The sequence below is a fragment of the Balearica regulorum genome, chromosome 9 (assembly GCF_011004875.1).
Source record: "Balearica regulorum gibbericeps isolate bBalReg1 chromosome 9, bBalReg1.pri, whole genome shotgun sequence".
Classification (NCBI taxonomy): domain Eukaryota; kingdom Metazoa; phylum Chordata; class Aves; order Gruiformes; family Gruidae; genus Balearica; species Balearica regulorum.
Window position 1 is genome coordinate 16,664,685 of NC_046192.1, and position 22,709 is coordinate 16,687,393.

At 46.0% G+C, this 22,709-nt stretch overlaps 1 long non-coding RNA gene across 1 annotated transcript in view; it reads right to left on the minus strand.

Moving 5' to 3' along the window:
- The window catches only part of LOC142602931 (uncharacterized), a 47,994-nt gene extending 30,327 nt beyond the window's left edge, over positions 1-17,667 (minus strand). Inside the window, exons 1-2 of the long non-coding RNA XR_012836789.1 lie at positions 17,387-17,667; positions 6,428-6,582 (exon numbers count right to left, since the gene is read on the minus strand). This is a non-coding gene — a long non-coding RNA (uncharacterized LOC142602931). The remainder of the gene's footprint in view (positions 1-6,427; positions 6,583-17,386) is intronic.
- Between the last annotated feature and the right edge of the window lie 5,042 nt (positions 17,668-22,709).

Here is a 22,709-nt window from a genome sequence, read left to right on the forward strand (position 1 = left end):
TAAACAGGATGCTTTAGAAGCAGATCTCCCAGTTGTCTCCACTTACTGCACTTTGGTTTACACCACAGGCTGATCTTGGAAAATGAACCTGGACTGCTTTCAGATGAAGCTAAGCTGGGAGACACATGCCAGAGCACACCAAATGCACTTCAACCACCACCATCCAATCCTAAGGATTGGTCCTCCAAAGCAGAGTTAATCCAAACTAAAACACCCCTGTAAATGCAGGTAACACTGACGTTATATTCTCACCCCACCTCTGATTTACTCCAGAGCCACTCGCACTGCCCAGTAACACTGAGTCACTCCAGATACACTTTGCTCCCACCCATCTGACAGCTTTCACCTGCTTCTTTTGCCTGGTGCTTAGATGCTCAGTCCTCAGAGACAATCCCTCAGCTTTTATTACATGCAATTGCAACAGCTATTCAAACAGGGTCCTTAGCTTTCCCCGCCTGAGATGTCTGAATATAATGAAATTAAGTCATTGCAGTTTTTAGTGCTTCCAAATTTGCTTTCTACAGATGTTTCCCCCATTTCACCAGGAACCATTACACTTCAGTTGCAGAAACCATTAACCCATCATGAATGGGCAACATTGGCCTGTTTTGAAGAGCTGGTTCTAGTTCCTCTGCCACAATAAATAGCAGCAGAGCTGCTTGGCACTAGCCACCTTCTGAGTGGCTATTCATGTTCTGGTGTTTGTGCACACTGCATGGTTTACGGCAGGGATTTTGCATTGTTTGTTTTCTGTTCCTCTGCAGACAGTGGCATTGTTAAACAGCATGTGTCCGAGAGAATCCACCCTCTCCATGGGATCTCCTCCCAGCTATTACAGCACTTCCCAGAAACCTACTGAGCTCTGGAATAAACAAGTCTCAATGGGGGGACTGAGCCCACACCCGAGAAGTAGAGTGCCATGAAGCCTCCATAGCAATGAAAGTAACTTGGCTTTGCATGAAACCTTCCTTTTGCCTAATGAAAACCCTGTGTTGTCACCCTTCCTAATGAAGCTCTCTTGTCCCTTGCAGGCAGAAGACAGAATAATGGACTTTTCTCTGACTTGCTCCAACTGCAGTACGGGCCACGAGAAAAGAGGTTTTTCTCCTTCTGACCCATGATCTTGGGCACCCAAAGCATTTCACCTTGGATGGAAGGAGCAGAGATCAAGCTTTGGTGCAGGTGAGTTGCATGTGCGTGCACACGTGTGCCCAAATTCCTCCCAGCACTGAGAAACTTCCCGCTTGTTCAGTTGGTTTGGTTTTCCTCACCCATGCAAAGTTAGACCAATTGCCAGATTTGGGGACAGGAAGGAATCTCCTCCAAGTCAGATTGCAGCAACCATTATGTAAATAACTGCTGTCTGTCTTCTCACCCACCTCCAGTTTGGGGCCTGGTACATCCTCAGTGTCATCCAGCCATTCTCTCCTGGAAAACACCCTCACAGCAGCACTGGGAAGCCTTTACTGGCATTCTGCCTTGCCTACATACACTCATATTTTGTCAGGGGATACAGAGAGATGCTCTGCAAAGTGTTATATTAACAAAGGTCAGGAATACCCTGCTGGTCTAAACATCCCATATGCAGTAAATTAAGATTGTGGCAACATTGATTCAGGCAGTGCATTTCATACTCACATTCCTAGGTTGGTGGGTTGTTTTTTTTTCTGGCTGGGAACAGATGTCCAACATTGCTGCTGCACAAGCAAATCACTAGCAGTTAACATGCAGGCTCATTGTAGGATCTGTAGCTGGCAACCCACCTCTCTCCTGGGCCAGAACAGGTCTAGGCTGACAAGCAGTATCAATGATTGTTCTCTCTAAGGCATGACAGGCAAATATTTTCACATCTTCCTGCGAACAGGAGGAGAAACACCAAGTCTGCATTTCAAAGATTTTGCCATCTGACCTTAGATTTGCTCTTTTTTGCATTGGCTTTAAACAGCATTTACCCATCTATTTGGGTCTTCCAATGTTGCCATGTTTACAAGACACACACGTTTTGCTCCTCTTCATAATTCATTCCTACTACAGTCTAGCTCACACACAATCAAAGCAGAAGCCCTTCAGAAGCACTAAACCCAGTACTAGGTTGCATAAAACTGATAGTTCCCATATGGCCTTATAAAAACCATGCCAAACTGTATTTGTACTGTATTTACATTGTGTTAACATCTACCAAATTACCCAGCCAGCAGGAGAACATACACCCATTCACATTTCTAAACAAGTCTTATGGTTTGGGTGAGTATTTATCTGCTTTTTGGTTTTTTTTTTTTTTTTAAAAAGCAACATGTATGAAAAAAAGGAAATTTTAGCATAATCTTGGCCTGCAGTTTCATGTTACTTGCCAGAACTAAAACATCTGCATCCTGTGGTATCTGACTACTTGGGGACTTTGTTAATTCAGAGGCAGCTAGAGTCTCGGATGGGATTACCCCTGGGAGAGCTTCCTGTTCTCCTGACATTTCACATGGTTCAAAAGAAGAGAATTTAAGCTACCATGACTAAATTCTTTCTCTCCTTTACACTTCAGTTTATTTTCAAGCATACAGTTCTCCAACACATGGAACTAGGTCCATTAATACAAGCTGAGGATCTGAAACTACACTCTGGAAAGTTCCTTTCCTAGCCAGGGATATTTCCTGGCTAGCAGCCTTCTGATTTTGCTTGGCCCGAGCTTTCTTTATAGCTAGTAGCTGATCAATCTTAAAGCTTGTAATAAGAGACCCTCACTGTAGTTTTTCAGCTGAGGACCAAACCTGGACAAGAACCACAGACAAGTTGCATGACCTCATAAGCACTGGTAAACAAGAGGGTTCCACCATGGGACCACTCAGGCAGGCTTTGATCATAAGCTGGTTTTCCTGCTGCATATTCCTAAGGCATCACACTCTCCAGCTTCCCTTGCACATCTCACTGGACAGTAGCAGCTTTCAGTCTGCCGTCTTGGGCTTGATCTAAATGGACAGGCAGAAGAGATAAAAGGCCTTCTAAAGTGTTGCTCAACTGTCCATTAAACCTGTAACACCAGAGTGGAGGAGCAGTCATTGGCCTTGATTCCTCATGCACTGACTATGTATCATTGTGGACATATGAAAGTACAAATTCAAATTAATTTGTGTTGTGGTTTAGCCCTGGCCAGCAGCTGAGCACCATGTGCTGCTCTCTTACTCCTCCCCACCTCATGCAATGGAGAGGAGAATCAGAAGAAAGGCAAAACTCATGGGTTGGGATAAGGACAGTTTAGTGGGACAGCAAAGGGAGAGGAAAGCAACAGTACTTAGAACATAAGCAGCAGGTAATACACAATGCAATTTCTCACCCAACCACTGGACACCCAGACCCGTCCCAGAGCCATGCCTCTCCTCCCCAGCTAGCCCCTTTTTATGCTGAGCATGACATCATATGGTATGCAGTACCCCATTGGCTAGTTTAAGTCCCCTGGCTGCGTCCCACCCCAGCTTCTTATGAAAATTAACTCTAGCCTCAATTTGTCATTGTCTAAGTACTAGTTTATAGCTATTATATTGATGGTGGAAGGCAAAGAACAATGATGTTTGGAATTTGTCATACATGCCTTGTTATAAGTTTCTGCTTATTCTACATGTTTGAGATGTGTCAGATCTAGAACAAAAGGAACACAGATCTCTACTTTCAGGACAACAAAATTGGAGGAGTGACTTTCAGATACTTTAATTTTGAATTACATATGCATTCGATAGACAATGCAAGTGAAAAGCTTGGTAGTTAGGAGCTTGGGCATAAAACCCAAGGGAATTCCTGGGTGGTCATGTCCAACTCTCCAAGCAGCCATATTTTACACAGCATTTTGGATCATCTCTGCAGGCCAGTTCATGCTCAGGTCTTGATTTCAATCAGGATTTTGTCTTAGTTTTATATTTGTGATGGTGATGCCAATACTCACTTTGCTCTTATACCACCATACATTGACTATACAGGGTGAGCAGAGGCAATGTATGATTCAAGAAAAGATCTCATGCATGAAGAGAGATTTAAACACATCTATCAGTGTTAAAAAAAATAAATCACTCATTTTTCCAGGAAACCTAATCTGCATCAAGACTTGTGGTTGTTTCATGCTACTTCTGGGTTGAACTGAAAAACCACATGGGAAGATGCCCTTCACTTACCCTAGCACCCTTCCTCTCCCCTGTTTCTTTGAGGAATTCAGAATCTGATTAAAAAAAAAAAAAAAAGGATTGCCACAGGAGCAGGTAGAACACACAAATCCTGACAGGTCCTGGCATGCAGGATGGACCAGCTGCATTTCTAAAAATCAGTTCACCCATTCTGCAAGGGAGGAAGCAAGGCACAAGAATTTGCCTGTGGACCACAACTTATTTATAGCCACAGCTGCAGTTAGAGCTCAGGTCTTCCTGACCACTAGGAAAGCACAGCCTGAGCTCCAGCCACCAGTTTGAGGGTTAGGCAACCTCAATCTCTGCCAGGTCCTAAACTTCAAAGAAAATAGGGTTGTTCTTTTCTCTTCCCTTAAAGCTCCTCCTGAGCCTAGATTTAAGTACCTAACAGTAACATTTCCAAAATGCCTCAGTGATTTGGGAGCACAAGCCACAATAATTTCATGCAGATGCTGTGGTGAAGACTGACCACTGACCAATTCCTAGTATCGAAAAATTTTGGCCACCATCATTCTGAAATATGGTAAGAAAAGGGCTAATCTCCAGAGAGCCTCAGTACAGCCTTTGAAAAACATCTTAGTAATACTTTGTCATGCACGGCGTCAATGCTGGAGTTGCTAGAACTCATTCCTCTGGGATATAAATTCTTTTCCCAAAAGTGATATTTAAACTATATAGTCATTGTTTTTGAGCACAGTTCAAGACATTCCTTTTCCCTTAACATGTATGCCTGTCCAACCTAAAATTAAGAGTTGGGAGAACTCTAAAGGACTTTTGATAACTGAGTTGAACTGTACGTGAAGGAATGTAATATATTAATCTTGAAGTCAGGGAATGTCCACTACCTAAACTATAGATTTCAGTTACAGTAATAGCACACTTTAGAAGAGTCAAAATCTAACCTGGAATTTACCTGTGTCTTTCTTTTGCAATGAACATATTTCTTAATATCAGAGTGAGTGCAGTTTTCTTAACATCTACCCTGTTGCCCTGAAGAGGTCCTTCCTACACTATCTGCAAAAAAAAAAAAAAAAAAAAAAGAAAAAAAACAAATAAAGAAACCACTGTCTTCTCAGATCTTTGGTGGGATCTTCCAGCTGCAAGGGCCAACCAAGGGGTCATAAAATACTGGCATTTAATTTCAGTGTAGAAGAGAAATCCCATCCCTCCTCCTTCCACAAAAGCTTCAGGAAATGCTTCAAGACCAGTATTTGCTGCTATTAGAGGCCTTACTCCACATAACCTCCCAGGGGAAGTCTCACAAGAGGAAAGGCTCTCCAAAGACAATGATCTCTTCCAACCAGCTGGAAAACAACAGGCCTTTATTAATGTACTCAGGATACTGGGAATTTTGCAGAGCTATGCTACAGATTTGTGCAATACCTCGTATTACAGATCTCTGGTCTCCAAAGAATGTGAAAGAAGGCATAGGTGGGAGAAGCCTACGATGGAAATTTCTAATTTCTGATCTTGCATCTGGCACCCTTGTTAGAGTAGCACAGGGGAGATTGGGATTCCCTAGCATTGGATACTGCTGTATCCAGGGATGAGTGAGCACCCAGCTGCTTGGTTTGCCACTGTCCATACACATCTCACCCATTCAGAGGTCCAGGTAAAAGCTGTTGCTACTCCCTCACTGTCCATCAGAGACAGCATCTGTCAGCCCTAACTAGTCACTCTCAAGCACATAGAAGCAGCCCCTGCCCAAAGCAGCTCACAGTCCCAATGACAGAGAAAAGTAACACAAGTTGCCCAATGTCACAAACCAGTTCAAAGCCAAGAACAGAGCCCAGGAGCCCTGGTTTGCAATCAGAGCCCTTATCCCCTTCACCTGCATGCTTGCTATCCCCAACTGACAGCACATGATGCAGATCTGGGGATGAAAACAGACTTGCACCTGAACATATTTGCACATCAAAACAGAGTTAACTTTTTCCTCCTTAGCACAAGTCTAACCTAGATCACTACTGAACAGAACAACCTCAGTGATCTCCAAGGACCACAGAAGAAAGAAACCCTGCTAATGAACTGCCTGTTCAGTAAAGAAAATACCTTAGCACTTCTGGGATGAAGGCAAAAAAAGTGTGGAGCATAAAAATAAATGGTCACAGAAGAGTGGCTTGGCAAGGACTCCTCACCAGCTGAGCAGTTCTAACATCTGGGAGCCATGAGTGCCTCAGATCACAGGCTTCCAGACATGTGCTCAACACCATGAACAAAGTGTTTCAGAGCAAAGGGTAAGGTGGAGGCAAGGATTTACTTACTGGCAGCATCCAAACACGTGCTGACAGAGGGGGCCAGGAAACCAAGCCAGAGAGGACAGCCAGTTATCGCTCAGCAGACAGGTAGGGAGCTATCTCACAGCACACTGTCCACTTCCATCAGGGCCTCAGTTCCTCCATTAGCATGGCCAGGCTTGCTGCAAGGAGTTAGTAGTGACCATCAGTTAATTACACCAAAGCTGCTCTCCTCAACCTACTGAACCACGGTCCTTCCCCAGAGCTAGGAGCACTACAGCATAACTTTCCTACCCTCCACCACCTTGAAAAAGAAGTAGGAAGAGGTGGCATCATCAGTATTGCTTTTGTTGCTGGATTGGACTTTGCCATTGCCTGTTCCTTGCTGCTCACCAAGAAGGTCCTAGAAACAGCCAACACTGAACAGACAGAGCCAGCACCAGGTTTAAGAGGGGCTAGCACAGCCATGGCCCCTCTTGAAAGGCAAGGTGCAACCATCAGGAATAGATCCTACAGGTATTTTACTTTACACACACACAAAATTCTCTAGAAAGCAAGAAAAATAAAATCCCCAACTTTTCCTGCTCCTTAAAAACTGCCCACACTTCCCAGACAGGGAAAGGTGAACGAAGGGTTAGTCAAACACCAAAAAACCTGAGTAACTTGAATGACAGATACACATTTTGGCACACAAATTGCCTCGCCAGACAGCTTCTGCAAGGCCTAAGCAGCTTAACAAGCATACAAAGACCAAGAAAATTTCAAGTGGCAATGAACTGTGCTGCTCTGAATTAGGTCAAGCTTTCCTAGCCTAGTTACTTCCATTATCCCTGACTTCAGCTTTGCCTGCAGCCCGTCACTGAAACCTTCCATCATGCTGTTCGTTTACCTGCAAGGGAAGATAGATTTGTGATCAGATGTTAGCTTAGGCTTCAGATAGGCTGGGGTCAGCTCCCATCCCAGTCCACCACTTGCTCCCTGTGGTTGTCCTACGCCTCCACTTGTATAGCAGGCAGTAAATACATCAGCAATCTATGCCGTTCTGGCTCAGTTATGACAAAGGCCATCAAAAAAAAAAAAACAACTGTGAATGCATCAGAGCCTGCAAATCTCTCCCTTCCTCCCCATTCTGCCCTAGGCTTGTGTTTTGTTTTGTTCCCCCCCGTCCCCCTTTCCTGGGAAATGTGATGAAGGAGGGTGGAGTGGCTCGGGCTATGTACAAATATTCAGACAGTCTCTTAGCAATAAATGGATCTCAGTCCGTTCTATTATCTGTCTGGCTGCGGCTCCTATTATCCGCTGTGAATTGTAGCGGCGATCTCTGGAACAGCATTCAGGCACCATCATTACTAACTTCCACACCCTCCAAAGACCACACTGTAACAAGGCATGCTGGATAATACTTGCCATTAGAAGAGGGAACATAAAGGAATCAAGCTATGACTAACACAGTAAAAGGCTCTGCATGGGGCTTTATATTCATTGACCCTAGTTAGTTATTAAAGAAAATTCTAGGTTCAAAACTTAGACCTGCATTTTATACAGCACATCAGCTGATTTACACAAAAAGCTGATTTCATCGTATTTTTGCTCACTCCCCATCCCCCTATCCTAAATCTTCATGGAAGACTGAGCTGGAGAGCAGGGAAGGCACAGCACAGGTCTGCCTGGAGCTTATGGTCCCCAAATGGGGGCTGTAAGCCCAGACCATCAAGCCTGTGCCCAAAAAAGCGCCTGGGAGCCCACCATGCACCGCCGCAAACAGGGACACCGCAGGGAGTGTCTAGCAATTCAGGGCTGAAAGCCTCCGAAGCAGCACTCGGATGATTCCTTGTTGGGAATAGGAAATTTGGGATCCAAACCCACATCTAACTCCCTCACATTTTTCACAAGCCCTACAGTTCATTTGGGGCCTGTCTGCAAACCTAGATTGAAATCTAATATCCTTCCCCAGGGTAGGATGAGGATTTTAAGAGAAAACTGCTTAGGTCTCCCTCCCACAGCCAGCAAGGCAAGGCCACAGACATTAACTCCACCAAAGCTCATTTGCTTATGGGGTTCTACCTAGCAATGGACTGGTTTCAGCCTCCCAGGTGCAGAAGCTCCAAACAGAGGCTTTTCTGAAACCGGGATATTTCAAAAGCCTCCCCCTCCTGCACAGCTTCCCCAATGCTTTTCTCACTTGGACACCTATTTCATAGCAGGGCTTAATATCTGACTATTACCCTTCATTCAGCATGGCTGAAAAATTAGTCATCAACCTAAAAAGTTATTAGGAAACACTTGATACTATGATTGCTTTCCAATGGAATGAAGGAAAAGGAAGAGGTGGGGGAGGGAAGGAGGGTGAACCCTTGCACTTACAGTCAGGAAGGCTTTTCCAGCACATGCCCAGCTCTCCCAAGGAACCTCAGCCCACAGAGGAGCACCCAGGATCCCAGCTTGGCACAGCTGCTCCCACTGCTGATAGCCCAGAGGCAGCTGGCAGAGACTGCCTTAAGTAGAGCGGCTGCTCCCTGCAGCCATCTCTCCAGGCAGCACCACCCATGGCTAATGCAGTCCAGCTGAAAGTCATTTATTGTCCAGCAATTGCTCACAGCCCTCAGCTGGGAAACGCAGCTGGGTGCTTCTCCCTGGTCTGCCCATAGGCATTTGGGTGCAGGAACGGGGCTGGCTGGTGTCCCATCCGTGCACAGAGCAGTACGGGGATGGGGTGAGCAGCTGGCTCTGAAGCATCGTGCCACGGGCTGTGAATCCCAGGGAAGGGCTGGGGGTGAGGGAAGGAGCACAAGAGATGAGTTAGTTCCACAAGGTCCACTCAGGTCGGGGACTTGCAGCTGCTGCCACCAGTAACATCTCTTATCGCATCTGCATGTCCCCATGAGGAGCTGCTTAAGCAAAGTGGCCCAGTGCTTTGTCCTACATCCTCAGATAGCTTCTGGCCATCCCAAACTGCTGTCACAGGCCACCCTCTGCTCTTGGCGCCACTCCTATCCAGCATCCTGCGAGCTCCTCCAGCTCAGCAGACGGTGTGATGTGCAAACCTGGGCTGGAGACAGCAAATGGTACTGGAAGAGTTACAGTGGGAAGATTTGGGGGAAAAGTGGGAGCCCTCAAAGAGGCTGATTGGGATTGACCACAATTACAAAAAATGTGGAAGAACGGAATATTACACCTCTTCACAGCCATTTTCATACCATGCACAATCTAGCTCAAGTCATCTCAAAAGTCAGGGTGGAGGGAGAAGTAACCTGTTGATGAAAAACAGGAGCCAACAACCTGGAAAAACATAGCATCACCTTAGGCAAGATTTTTTGTGAGGCAGAGCACAGCCATTGTATCTACCCACTCAACCCCATGGCCCTACAGCTGAAACGCATTTGCTGGGAAGGGGCTGCTGCTGGCTAATAGCCCTCGTGCCCACAGCAGGCCTGGCTGGACCTGGCAGTCTAAAAAGCTGAATTTTATGTGGCTTTGTGGCAGGCAGTGCCAAACATTTGCAGAAGATGTTTGGGGGGGGGGGGGGGGGGGAGAAAAAAAAAAAATAATCCCCCCCATTTTTATGGTAATAAAAACATATTTGATTTGTATACAGTTTATATGCTTCATAAAAATGCTAATTACTCTCCAAAACAGAGGAGAGACAGAGCAATTTTTTGCATCCCTCCCTTCCCCCCCGCACTACCCTTTATATTTTTATGACGCAGCATTTATTTAAGTCGGAATTGTGCCCAGCTCATTCTGCCTTTTGCATGGCGCATCCTCCCCTCTCTTCCCACTTGTAAAAAAAAAATAATAATAACTTGCAAATTTATTTCAGTGGAAATTTGGAAAAACATTATGAGGAAAAAAAAAAAAAAGCCTCCAAACATAAAGCACACAAGGACTCCAACACTGCCCCCACTCCCCTTCCACAACTTTTTCCTTTGGTGCATACATTTTTCCAAGGTCACCTCAGAGGCTTTTCCTAGTTGGCTATTAAAACAAAAAAAACGCCTGCCCCAAGAAGCACATGAAGCCATCGCTGTGGCTTGGACTGTTTCCCTGTGTACGGATGCCACGGGAGAAGAAGCGGGGGGGGGTGTGGGGTGTGGAGCTGATATTTTTCCACGACTTTTTCTCTCACCAGAGGAGGAGGATGAAGATGGAGTGATGAGTGAGGTTCCGTTTGTCCGGCAGCATGAGTCATTCAGCAGCAGTTTCCGATACACATTTTTTTTTTCTTTTTTCTTTCCATTACAGAATTTGGTGTCATTTATTCCTTCCTCCTCCTCAAGAAAAAAAAAAAATCCCGCTACCGTTATGTCTAATTTATTCTGGGAACTTGTTTGAGGACCCACCAAATGTGGTGGGGGAAGGGTGATTTGAAACACAATCCAAAATATAATCGGCTCTGGAAGCTTTTAAAGAGACTCCTTTAAGGCTGTGCCAAACCTTAAAGAAGGAAAATACTTCCACTAAATCCCTCCCACCATGAATGGGATCCTGTATGTCTGAGGCTTTTTATTGGCTGGGTGGTTTTGGGTTGGTGTGTTGTTTTTTTTTTTTTTTTTTTGATATAAAAGATGTTACTCTTTCAAAAAGCGTCTGAGCTCTGCGGCTTTTCGGCAGGCAGTGAATTCTTGCTCCTTGGGCATGCAGTGATCTGACACAGCCCTCCCCCACGCTGGGTCGGGTTCTCATGCTAAGATCTGGCTCCTGGAGCTTGAACTGTTGTTTTTTTTCTGGAAGCTGTTTTTTCCCCTCTTCACCCTTTAAAAGCAAAACCAAACAAAACTAAGCCCTTAAAAAGAAAAAAAAAAAAGTAAAAAAAAAAAAAAGCCAAGCTTCACAGGGCCCAGAAACCCAGCCTGATCTCCTTACACCTGAAATGTCCCCATCGTCTGCAGGCAGGAGTGGTGCTGCCCGCACAACCTCCATCAGCTCCTCTGCAGCCAGCCAGCACCCAGAGGTGAGGCAGGAGAAGGCCCCACCACTGGGCAGAGGATGTGCACGGGACATCCCTGTAGCAGTCAAGACCACCCAATCAACAGTTCTCTGAACAATGGATGGACATGCATGGCCATGTTACCTCTTACGTCCCCCCAGAATAACCCCATTCAGTCTTGCTCCAGATCTCAAAGGAGCAAATCTGAGCTGTCCCTCTACTGTGACTCCCCTGTGAGAGAGCTGGAGCAGGCTTTAAATGGTGATATTACCTACCCCAGTGCTAAACTGCTCCCCTGCACTGGCAGAGAGCGAGGATGATTGCAGGGTCCATCTATTTATTTTGATGGAAGAGTATTTCAGGGAACTCTGGAAGCACTGTTATATTTTATCTAGAGCAGGAGGTCCTGCTGCCCTGTAGCTCTTTCCTTCCAGCTACACTTAAATCCAGATCTGGAAATGAATACCACTATCATTTCTTTCTTGCAACAAATGGCATTAATTCAACCCCACAGCCTGTGCAGTGTTTAATGGTGATTGTTTATTCTTTCAGACGCCACATTTAGCTTCTGCTCCTCTGTCCAAGTCTCAGTCTCAGCTCCACCAGTCCACTCTGTGCAGAGAGAGTAAACAGGAAAACTCAGCAGCAGGGGAAGGCAGCGCTCTAGGAGCAGCAGTCTCCTTTCCCAGATCATAAAGCACGGGGAGAAGGCTGCAGGGGAAATGACTGGAAGTTTGGTTGGAGTGAACCCGTTTTTTTCTGAATCCAGACATACACCAGAGCCAAAGAAGGGACCTTTCTCCATTGACTAGGAGATCAGGGACCTCAAAGCATCCTGTCCACAACAGCCTCATTCTTCACATGCCATGAGCAACTTCTCTTCTGCATTTCGACTTCTTCTCTGGTGCAATCTCACCCAAAACTGGTAAGGCCCATCCTTGTACCAGTGACTCTTCTTCTAATACAGACTGGAAAGCCAGACAGGAACCCTGGCACCCTGACAGTGTTTTCTATTTAATTAATACACTTCTCATAAGGGACAGCTGCAGTTCAAATATTTTATCACTGTTTCTCTTTCTTCCCCCGGAGGATCATGTGCTCTTGGACTGCACCGGCAGCCATGTGCAAGCGGCTGCAGCAGAAGGAAGCGGGCTGTAGCCAGACCTTTCCTACCTGGGCGCTGGGTGACTCCAGAGAGCACGGTGTTTCTGCTGCCCAGCTCACGGACTGACCCGGGTCGCCGTGTGTCTCCGACCAGGCTTGGTGCCACGTGCCATGCCAACCACTGACTCCCTGTTTTCTGCTTGGCTGCTTTTAGAACAGTTGGTTATTCAGGGCCCCAAAGTGATCTCGGAGACCCCACGAGAAATACTCCCACTCAGTCCTGATTTCCTGTTTACGATGACGTTTTGGGATGTGCTTCGAAGCCAGTGTCTAATCCTTTTACTCTGCCACATTGATTTTGAATCATTCTAGTTTAAGTGTTATGAGTACCAAGACAAATATTTTTCATAAGTCTCAAACCACAAGTATCTTTATTGACTTTATTTTTAATTTCATCATAAACAATCCCAAGTTTATCTTGACAGGATCCGTCTTCCACAAGGTACCAGAGGCCTTCTGATGAAGAACTAGCCTCATGAAAGCAGCCATTTAATGGGATTTCAAAGCAGCTCTGAAAGAAATGGGTTCAGACCTCCTACCCCACAGTAAAAAAAGCCCATAACCCCCTCCAGGAACGCAACACAAACTGTTCTGGAAGAAAACTGTGCTCATCCAGCTTTACATTTCTTATGCATTAGGTTTCAGTAGCTGCCAAAACAGGACTGGCATTTCCCAAACACACACAAACGTTATTTATTAAAGCAAATCGAAGTCCCCTCCCTGAACAGCCAGTGGGTCCTCAGTCTAAAGAGAGCAAAATCCAGAGCACGCATATACTGCGGACTCCGAGCACTGCTACATCCATCTACAGGTTTGCGGCTATTTGCAGCTCAAGAGAAGTTCAATGCAAACTGAATGGCCAGTTCTCCACACACGGGAATATCGCGGGGGGGTTTCTGTAAAGGCAACTTGCAGCAGAAAGCTCAATGTATTTTTCTTCCCCATTTGACAAAAGGTGTGATTCAAAGCTCTAGCGTGACCCAGCAGAATGTGTTTTTTGAATCTGTGAGGGAACCCAATTTAAACATCGTAAGCTAAAGGGAAGAAAAAGAAGCCAACCTCACATCAGGTTTTGTGTGCCAAACCTCACCATATAGACATGTGCAATTATGGAACTTCCTGAAATATATTTTTTGTTAGAAAGAGAAATGGATAAAGGTTACACGGGACTCATGGAAGGACGCAGGGTCATAACCAAACGACCCACTGAGTGGGTAAAGAAAGCCACAGTGCCCAGTTTCAGGTGGCAATCAAACTCCGAGCTCTCAAGTATGTATGATAAAGGAGGTATCCACTTGCAGTGCGTCCCAGCATGGTTTTTTTAAGCACTGATTATACCTGGAGGCAGCGGGCCACATGTGTGAGCTGTAGATTTGGTGTTACTGGCATGAACTCGCTCATTCATTCCCAGGAAAAATACATTTTTTTTTTACAGCAGTGTGTTCTAATCTAAACTTCTCTGGCCTCCTCCTAAAATGTCAGCACTTCTGGTCAACTGCTCAGTATCACCAAAAGAGAGCTGGAACCTCTCCCAGCGCAAGCGCCCACATCTCACCCCCTGTGGGGCTCTGGGACAGGCAGGGTTTCTTCAGCCTTCATTGCGTTCCGATGTGTTCACTCATACAGTTGTTTGTGACCTTTTTTAAGGGTGGGTTTTTTCTTTTTTTTTTTTTTTTTCTCCCCTGATCCTCATGAACCCTAATTATGAATCCAAGGTCGTTACCAGCGATGTCAATTATACAACGGCTGAGCAGCTGCTCCCCCTGTTGCTGGCCTAATAGTACCATGTTGAAGTAGACAGCAGAATTTCTTGTGCCATTTAAAATTTGCTCTATCATGAGTTTCCTTTCAATTGCAAAAGCAGAAAAACAGCTTGAGTACTTTTCCTCCTACATCTTTACTTCAAGCTGCTTTTACAGTCCTCAGTACATCCTTCAGCATCTCCTGCCTTAAATATGTATCCCAAGGGGAATAAAGGGGAATTTAACAAAGAACAATTTTTCCCAGATGGTACCCAAAGTCATCTACAAACACACAGATAGGAACTGCTTTAAAATAAACTCTATTGGAGGTTTTTGGCTGTGGGAGTCTAGGGCATGTGGCTGTTCACATGTTACAAAGTGCTGTACTCAGTACTAAAATACAACTACTTCAGGGTGAGAACTCAGAGGCAGCAACAGATAATGTTTTTTGAATACAGGAAACAGTAGTATTTAGCATGCAGCTGAAAAGAAAGGGGGCCTTTCTTCACCTTGATATATTTTATAACAGTTTAGATAACTAGAGGGAGGTAGCCCCAACAGCAAACTATCACAGTTATCAGCAATTTCCTCTTCTGTGTGCAGGGTGAGGAGTGTGGTGTGCCACATCCCACCACGTAGGAACTGTTAACAAGCACTGACTTTTTCATGGCAGGCACATAGCTAGCAAATATCAAGAGAGACCCAACTCTTCCCCTTTCACATCTTTCGCTTATTTTTTCCTTCTTCACTTCAAGAGATGAAAGAACGTAGCTGAATTCAGACGGGGTGACCTTCTCCGTGACTTCCCTTGCAAGGCGACAGACACCAGCACCACTGGGAAACACTCATTTGCCAAATCTAAAGTTTGTTGAGGAATCTCCTACCGTGCCTCTTTTACGTAAAGGAACGCTAACATGATATTGTACGGAGGAACACTGGTGTCTTTTAGTCTGCACATCAAATGTACATAAATGGTTATCTCTATTACCAAAGAGCTACTGGCCTCCTCTTCCCCCCAGCCTCCTTACTTCCCATTCCCAACTTCTACCTTGCAGAACTCCTCCTGGGGCCTGAGATTAAAGCTGGGCTCTTCACTACTGAGTGTTACCCCCAGCAAGGAAAACCAATGGGCCAATTTACCATCTTGTTGAAACTTGCACAATCCTACCTCTGTCCCTGTCTTTGCTGTGCCCCCTCTTACAGTACTAATGAGGACAGAAAGCAAATTAAAAAACCTTGCCATTGTCAGTACACCCAGTCGCTATGACTCAGAACATACAGAAGCTGCAGATCTGGTGAGTAAGATGGAGCTCCCCCCCCCCTTTATTTTTTTAAATAATCACATTAGAGACTAGAAAAGCTTCAAATAATTTGACTTTTTCTCAAAATTACTGTATGATTAAGGTTTTCTGCTGTAGCCACCTTTTCGGCTAACTCCAGTGATAGATGAGGTTCTCCACATTGCCAATTTTGCATGGTCTAAGCAGCTCCAGAAGCTTAAACACCTCCCCAAAGCCCTTAGGTTTTACACATCTGGGCATTAACCATGCAGGATCCAGAATTCTCGATGTCTTCAGACTTTGAGAAGTTCCTGCTTAGGCCAGGGGGACGCTGTCAAAATAGACTTCTTTACTGAGTGACTCAGTGCTGCTTTCAGTCCTTGCCAGAAGCCAAGTAGAGAGGCATGAGGAAAACAAACAGAAGTTACTGAAGCATTTCAGAGTTTTCAGAAAAGTTTGGTTCAGCTTTAATTGCAGTAAAGCTCAGAGAAGAATGAAGCAGAAAAATATTTCCTGACCAAATCCCCCATGCAAAGACTCTTAGTAGACAAGCATATATAAATTTTACAACAGTTTTGCATTCCTGGTCAAGACCCGCGAGGTTCCATATCCAGACGATGGGAGGGACGATGCACATACAGAACATGTGGAAAAGTGCCTTGTAGATACCAGCTCAAGTTTTGCCCTCAGCTCTACTCCCACGGCCAACAGACTTCCCTGGAATTGCATAAGTGTGTCAGAGCAGAATTCAGCCTATTTTTTGTTGTTGTTGTTTTTGAAGCACTATAATCACTTTATGGAAGAGCCTGGCAGACACCAAAGGCTGCACACACACAAGCATGCTTGCTGGGAACTCTCCCCCAGGAATGCTCAGCTTGGATCTGGCCAGCTTTTCATATAATTCAAACAGTAGAATACCAGTTTTGAAAACAAAATAGTCCAAATATATTTAAGTGTGAAAAACAAAGCTAAATTTGCCTAAAGTTAGAGAAAAAAGTTAAACCCCAGACATGCTCACAAAATACTTCCGTGCTAAGGCCTATCTTGGCTCTGTATTCACGCACTCCCTCATAGGTTGGTTGTGATTAACATCAGTTTGATATTGGGGAAAGGGAACCATTAGATACAGCATCACCTTCTTCCCTCTGTTCCGCTCCCCCCACCACTCCCCCCCTCCCAAAAAAAAGTACCATAGCTCAAAGGAGGGCAGCAAAGCAATGATATTGTCACCCCCCCCCCCAAGCTTGTGATAGCCCCACATTGGAAAACAGTACAACAAAAATGTTGATATTCCACATGAAAAGTTAATTTAACCTAATCTGAGCCAAAGAACACTGAAATATCTTCTTCGTGATATTGCTGAACAGCAGAGGGAAGTTCAAGTCCCTGAGAGTACTGCTACAATGATATTATTTTAACTTTAACCTTTTAAAATTTATTTTAAATATAACTGTCTACTTCATGGGGTTTATGATGCTGTGATTTGGAAAATTTCAGCCAGCCTACTATTTATTTTTAAACCATGCATTTCATATACATGTATACACACAAACTCAAATCCATCTTAACGAGAATTCTCTAGTCTTTAAAATGACCAAGCTACACAACCATACATGGACCTCTAGCCTACAAACCCAGCAAGAACACAGGCTCTGCAGCTGGACACAGCTAAAGCACCGACAGCCCCAGCCGATCCCAGGGTCCAGACGCACTCAGCCCACCTCCTTGCATCAAGTCACCAACACCATGACATCACTCAGCACACACAGCTGTAGAGGAAGGGGGAGTTATTGCCCCTCCACAGATTTATCTTGATCAATAGCCTATCTGCAGGCTGGTTAATCCTAACAGATGGTAACCAGTGATAACGTACCTTAATAGCAAGCTGATGTCTTTAAACACAGCTGTGCACAGGGTCCCTCTGAATTTCAGCAGTACAGCAAATCTCAGATGCTGTTTTGTTCCATCTTTGCAGTTATTCAGAGCAGAAGAAGCATTTATTTTCCCCTCATAATTTAAAAATTTGAAGTCTCCTATTATTCAAACTAGTTAATGAAGCAACTTGTAAGTTCTCTGAAAAATCCACATGACATGCAAAGTTCAAGGGTTACAAATTTAAGGAAATCATTAGGCTGTTTTCCTTATACAGGACAAGAGGAGTTAACTCTGGCTTTTTACACAAAATAGAGCCTCTGATTCATCACTCCACCAACTGACTAGCACAGTAAGACCAATTTAGGCAGTTTCTAACAGATGACAGAATCCAAACCAAACAGTCAACAAAATTAGACCAAAAACCTGTGCTTTGGGTGGGGGGTGAGCAGATTCTGACCCAGCCATAAAACTGCAACTGCAAGTTCTTCAGTTGATGTTTGTAAGGTCACGATCCCCTCATCAAACTCACTGGAGATCCAGAAGACAACTTCAATGCATTCTCCCAATTAAATAGCTCGTTTGGATCTAATACGACGTTTATTGACTCCTGAGCCTGTATTGATTCTGAATAGTCTACAGCTAAGGTTTAGTAAATGCCTTGGAGATAAATCAGCATGCAGGTAATAAACTGCAGATCACATAAGCAAACATTACTTAATTATATTCCTATTAATATATTGAGTCTGTAATGAATTTTTGAGGCATTTAATTATCAATTTGACAAGATAATCTAGGGGTAGTTAATGATGGACCAGTAAATTGTTAAAAAAATACAGACACTTAATAAGTCTCCTAACTGACACTGAATTAACTTGCTTCAACTGTCTGGTTAAATAGACAGCAGTTAATTACAGAGTGCTTAAACAGTCTCACAATTTTAATATATGACCCTCTTTGCTGTGCAGTAACCGTGCAGCAGAAGACATGGGGGTTTCTCCATGTGTTTCCTTCAGATGGCTGAATTACTTGCTGTTGCAACCATTTTGTCTTCAGTAAGACTCAGCAGTTAGGCCTTTCTTATTTACAAATGCAATAGACCAATCCCTCTCTTTAGTGATCAGAAATCATTGCGTGTTTTAGTCCCCGCAGGATTAACAACAAAAGGGGCATTTTTCACTCGTAGGAGTGAACACTTTGGAAATTGAAACGGTCACCATGAAGCTCCAAGTGGTCCCTGGACAGGCAAAGACACCTGCTAGACACCCTGGCTAGCCACAGATATCTGAATATTACTGTCTAGATATTCATGTACGGCCAAGAAATGCTTTACCCAGTGCTGGAGCGTAGCTCCTTCTTTGGATAAAATGACACTTCACTGCAACAACTGGTTCAGCACTGACTCATACAGAGATGATCACTTGCCATAGTGTTCTGGGAGCATAAAAAAAAAGGCAAATGAGCCAGGAAAGGCAGCACCAGGGACAAGCATTAACAGTTCATCCCAAAGGTTAAGGAATAAGGGTAACAAATATTAATAGCTGTGACACCTTCTCTAGATACAGCCTCAAGCTGCACTGAGGAAATGCAGCTTCCTCAAGCTGGGGAAGTCTTGGCAATGGTTGGTTTGAAATGTAAAACACTGCTGATAATCCCGGGTTGTGCATGAATAAAACATTGTAGATCCTTAATCAGCTGGAGAAAACGCAAGAAGGTCCTTTAAGAAAAAGTAATTTCAGGAAGTAGAAGCAATGTTTTTTTGACTCCAGGAGTTCAGAGACCCCAAGTCATCAGTCTCTTCTATCATTAGCTTAAAGGGAAATTTTCAAGTGCTGGTTCTTTTAATTTATTTACTTTGGGGAGCCTTTAAGGATCAAGCTTTTTTCCTCAGTAATTATGCAGCCTAAAAGCCCTTTCTCCAAAAATAAATAAAAACATTCATGCAATAGCACAAATCCAGGAAGAAGAGCTTTAAAAAGCCACTAAATGTTATCAGATTGAAAAACTTAAGCAGAAACCCCAGGGACCCTTACTCAGCCAGACATTTGCATGACAGTGCAATGACACCAGCAACATCATTTTGCTCTTAAAGTCGCTAGCAGCTGTGGTAGTGTTAAGTAGCAGGGCTAGTGGGCAGAGTCCTACCATCATAGCTTCCTGAAGGTACAAGTTCAGGGGAGACAAACCCTCAGTCTGGGTACAAAGAAGTCATCATGAATTCTGTGTCTCTAGCTGCTTTTTTTAAGTCATGGCATGTTCTTAAACATGGCATGACTTAAAATAGGCCAAGGAAGACTGAACAGGGTTGTTGCAAGGTACAGTCCCTAAGGCATCATTGTCCAGCTTCACCCAAGTGAGAGGAAAAGGTTTCTGCCACTTCTGGTTTGCTAGCTGAGGGCAGCTTGGACACCTGAGGAGGCTCTGTTGGCTGCTGAGGACACCACCATCTTCAGCTTGAGCAGAGCTTAACTGCTCCTGCAGACCTGTTCTGCCCAAGGAAGGCATGAAAAGCCACAAGGAATCCTTGCCACCTCCAAAGTATTGCTTGCTACATGTTTACTAGTGACACAGAGGGAAGGAAAGGACTATGTCTTCACACCTGGGTGTTCCTAGGTCTTGCCCTCTTGCCCAGCTCCTCCAGACCCATCACTGATTTCTCATCCACTGACCTCCCTTCAAGAGGTACCTGGTCATTTTAGGGCAAATCACAGTAAGACCAGCATCTACGTTGATTTCTCTTCTTCAGAGAGCAGTAGTCAAGTCTGGAAAGCACGCACAGCCCTTCAGTTTGTGATGGAGCTGGGACCACAGCTGCTTCACAGGCCATTCCCTCAACAGAGCAAAGAGGGGAAGCACAGCTGAGTTTAACCCATTGCTCACTGAAAGACCAGGCAGTGCTTTCCCCATGTTGACGCCAAGCCAGCCGCGATCACTGTCAGGGCTGTGCTCTGCAGGATACTTACTCATGCCCAGTTGTTTTGGGCATGGCATTAGAGAAAGCATTTTGCAGAGATGTTGTCAGATTTACCACCAGCTCCGCATGTGGAACTCAGCACACGCATCACCAACGTGCTGCAGTGTTTTTCAAAAGCCACTTCTGGTCCCAGCACCCCTTGGGATGTCTAGAAACAAGCTCTCACTGCATGCCAAGAAGCACAAGCGCGACCTATGGTGTTTCTGGGCTGGCTGGTGATGGAGTGGTGGGTCACTGCATGCAGCCGTGCTGTGGCCTGGGAGATCGGCTTACAGCCGTGGCCCCTTAGGATCTTTGGCCAGCGCTGCTGTGGTCCAGGGCCAACTGAAAGCCATTGTCCTGGTCTCCAAGACCTCTGCTTCCTCTGACCTATCCCCGCAGGCTCCTTCTCTGTGATTTCTGCTCAGAGTGTGCAAGACACTCTCATTGCCCCAGGGCAGGCAGCCGCCCTGCTGGGGCTGCTGAGGTTGTCTGTGGGTGCCACCAGCCCTTCACCTCTCCTCCCCAGCATGGATGAGCGCTCCAGCCTCTGCCCATCCCTCCTCCTCTTGCCACAGACGGTTGCCGGGGTTTCTCTTTGGCTGCCGCTTTTGGGCCCAGCTGCAGGAGGGCTCTGCTCCAACACAGGCTCAGCTGGGCTAGCACAATGGGAAAACAAAGGCCCGCTCGCTGGGGATCTAAACCTTTTCAGCCCCGTTTCCTTTTCCGATGCTTTCATTTCCTCCGAGCGAAACGCTGCTGAAAGGAGGACAGTGTCACTGTGGCTGCTGCAATAGGCATGGGGGCTTGGATGTCACTGGCTGCTTCTTCATCTGGGTCAGTGATTTCAAAGGGGCCTTCACTCAACTCCTCCCTTAGAGATAATATTTCTTCTAAAAAGGCTTACACAGTAAGACCCAAGATCACTATACCTTAGAAGCAGCCGGCTTTGCCTGGCCCATGTTCCTACAGCAGATCCCAGAAAAAGTGCTGGACATCCCAGAGTGCGCGCAGGCGACACAGAGGCTAGCAGAGACTTCTTGATTTTTTTTGGCACTTGCTCTGCAGACTTCAAGGCACCCAGCAAATGTAGGGAAGAGTTTGGGGAAGTCAGGAGGAACTGGGGTAGTTCAGGCCTCAGCAATTATGGTGTGGGGTGGGAAAGGGGAGGAGGGAATGAATGTGGCTTGATTTCTATCATGGCTTTACTGCCACTGCTGTGACATTGAGGGGCCGGGGAACTAGCACTGAACGGGAGGCTCCATTAGTTTAAAAGTTTTTTGGCAGGTGACAAAATTATCCTTGCTGGGAAAGGGAGAAGGTGTTAATCTGCACATTTGCTAAGGAAGAAATTAATGTTCCCTGACCTTACGAGAACTTTTAAGTTAAACCAATCTGAACCATGTACAGAAGATTTCCTTGAGGTGGGGTTCCTCAGCGACCCATACCTCCCCAGAGACAAGCAGACCTGGACTCCATCATGTCCTCAGGAGAGCTGTAATCCCTCAAAACGCTGCTGCCACCCCCTCACGCCCTCGTCTCCAGCCTACGCGTGCCCCCACCCCCACCCCGTGGAGGCTTTCCATCACTTCCATCACGTTTTCGGCTCCCCAGGCCCGTCGCTCCCACGCAGGCCGACGGCCGCAGCCGGACCGGGCCCGCTCCCCTCTGCCGCCCGCCCCCAGCCCCCCTCCCCCGGCCTGCGCCAGCCCGGGCTCGTCAGCAGAGGGCACTCGGGGAGAAGGATTGCCGTGGGGCCGGCGGGGACGGGGCGGCCGGCCCCGGGCCGGGCAAACGCCCGGCAGTGCTGGCATCGCGGCGGGGAGATGTCCTGCAGAGACGCGGAGGGGGTGAGCCCCGGGGCCGGGCAGGGGTGCAGGCAGCTGAGCTACCCGATCTGTGTTGAGACGGCCCCGAAAGGCGGTGGCGGGGGGGGAGGCTGTGGTTTCTGCGGTGCAGGATGCTGCCATCGAGCAGAGAGGGGCTGCAGGAGTCTGGCATCCCGCCGGGATCACCCGGGTCTTTCTCCGGGCTCCCCTTCCCGGGTCATTGCCACCAGGACTGGGTGTCACATGGACTGGCTGTGCCAGAGAAGGGAACTGCACCAAATGTCCTGAACACCGGATCGGGTACTGTCCTTTGGCCCGGTCTGCTGCAGCGCCCAACGTGCTCCTGGGATGAGGCTCATTTCCACCTTGGCCAGCCTGGCTCACCTGGAGAGACCCAGCTTTTGAAGGCAGCGCTTTCCCCTGTTTGTCCCTATCCCAGAAATACTATGGCTTCTTTTAAAATGGCGAATGGATTAAGAGCAAGGAAAAATGTGTGTTTGGGTGGAGAAAACTGATTGAGGTCCCAGTATAATGGCACCAGG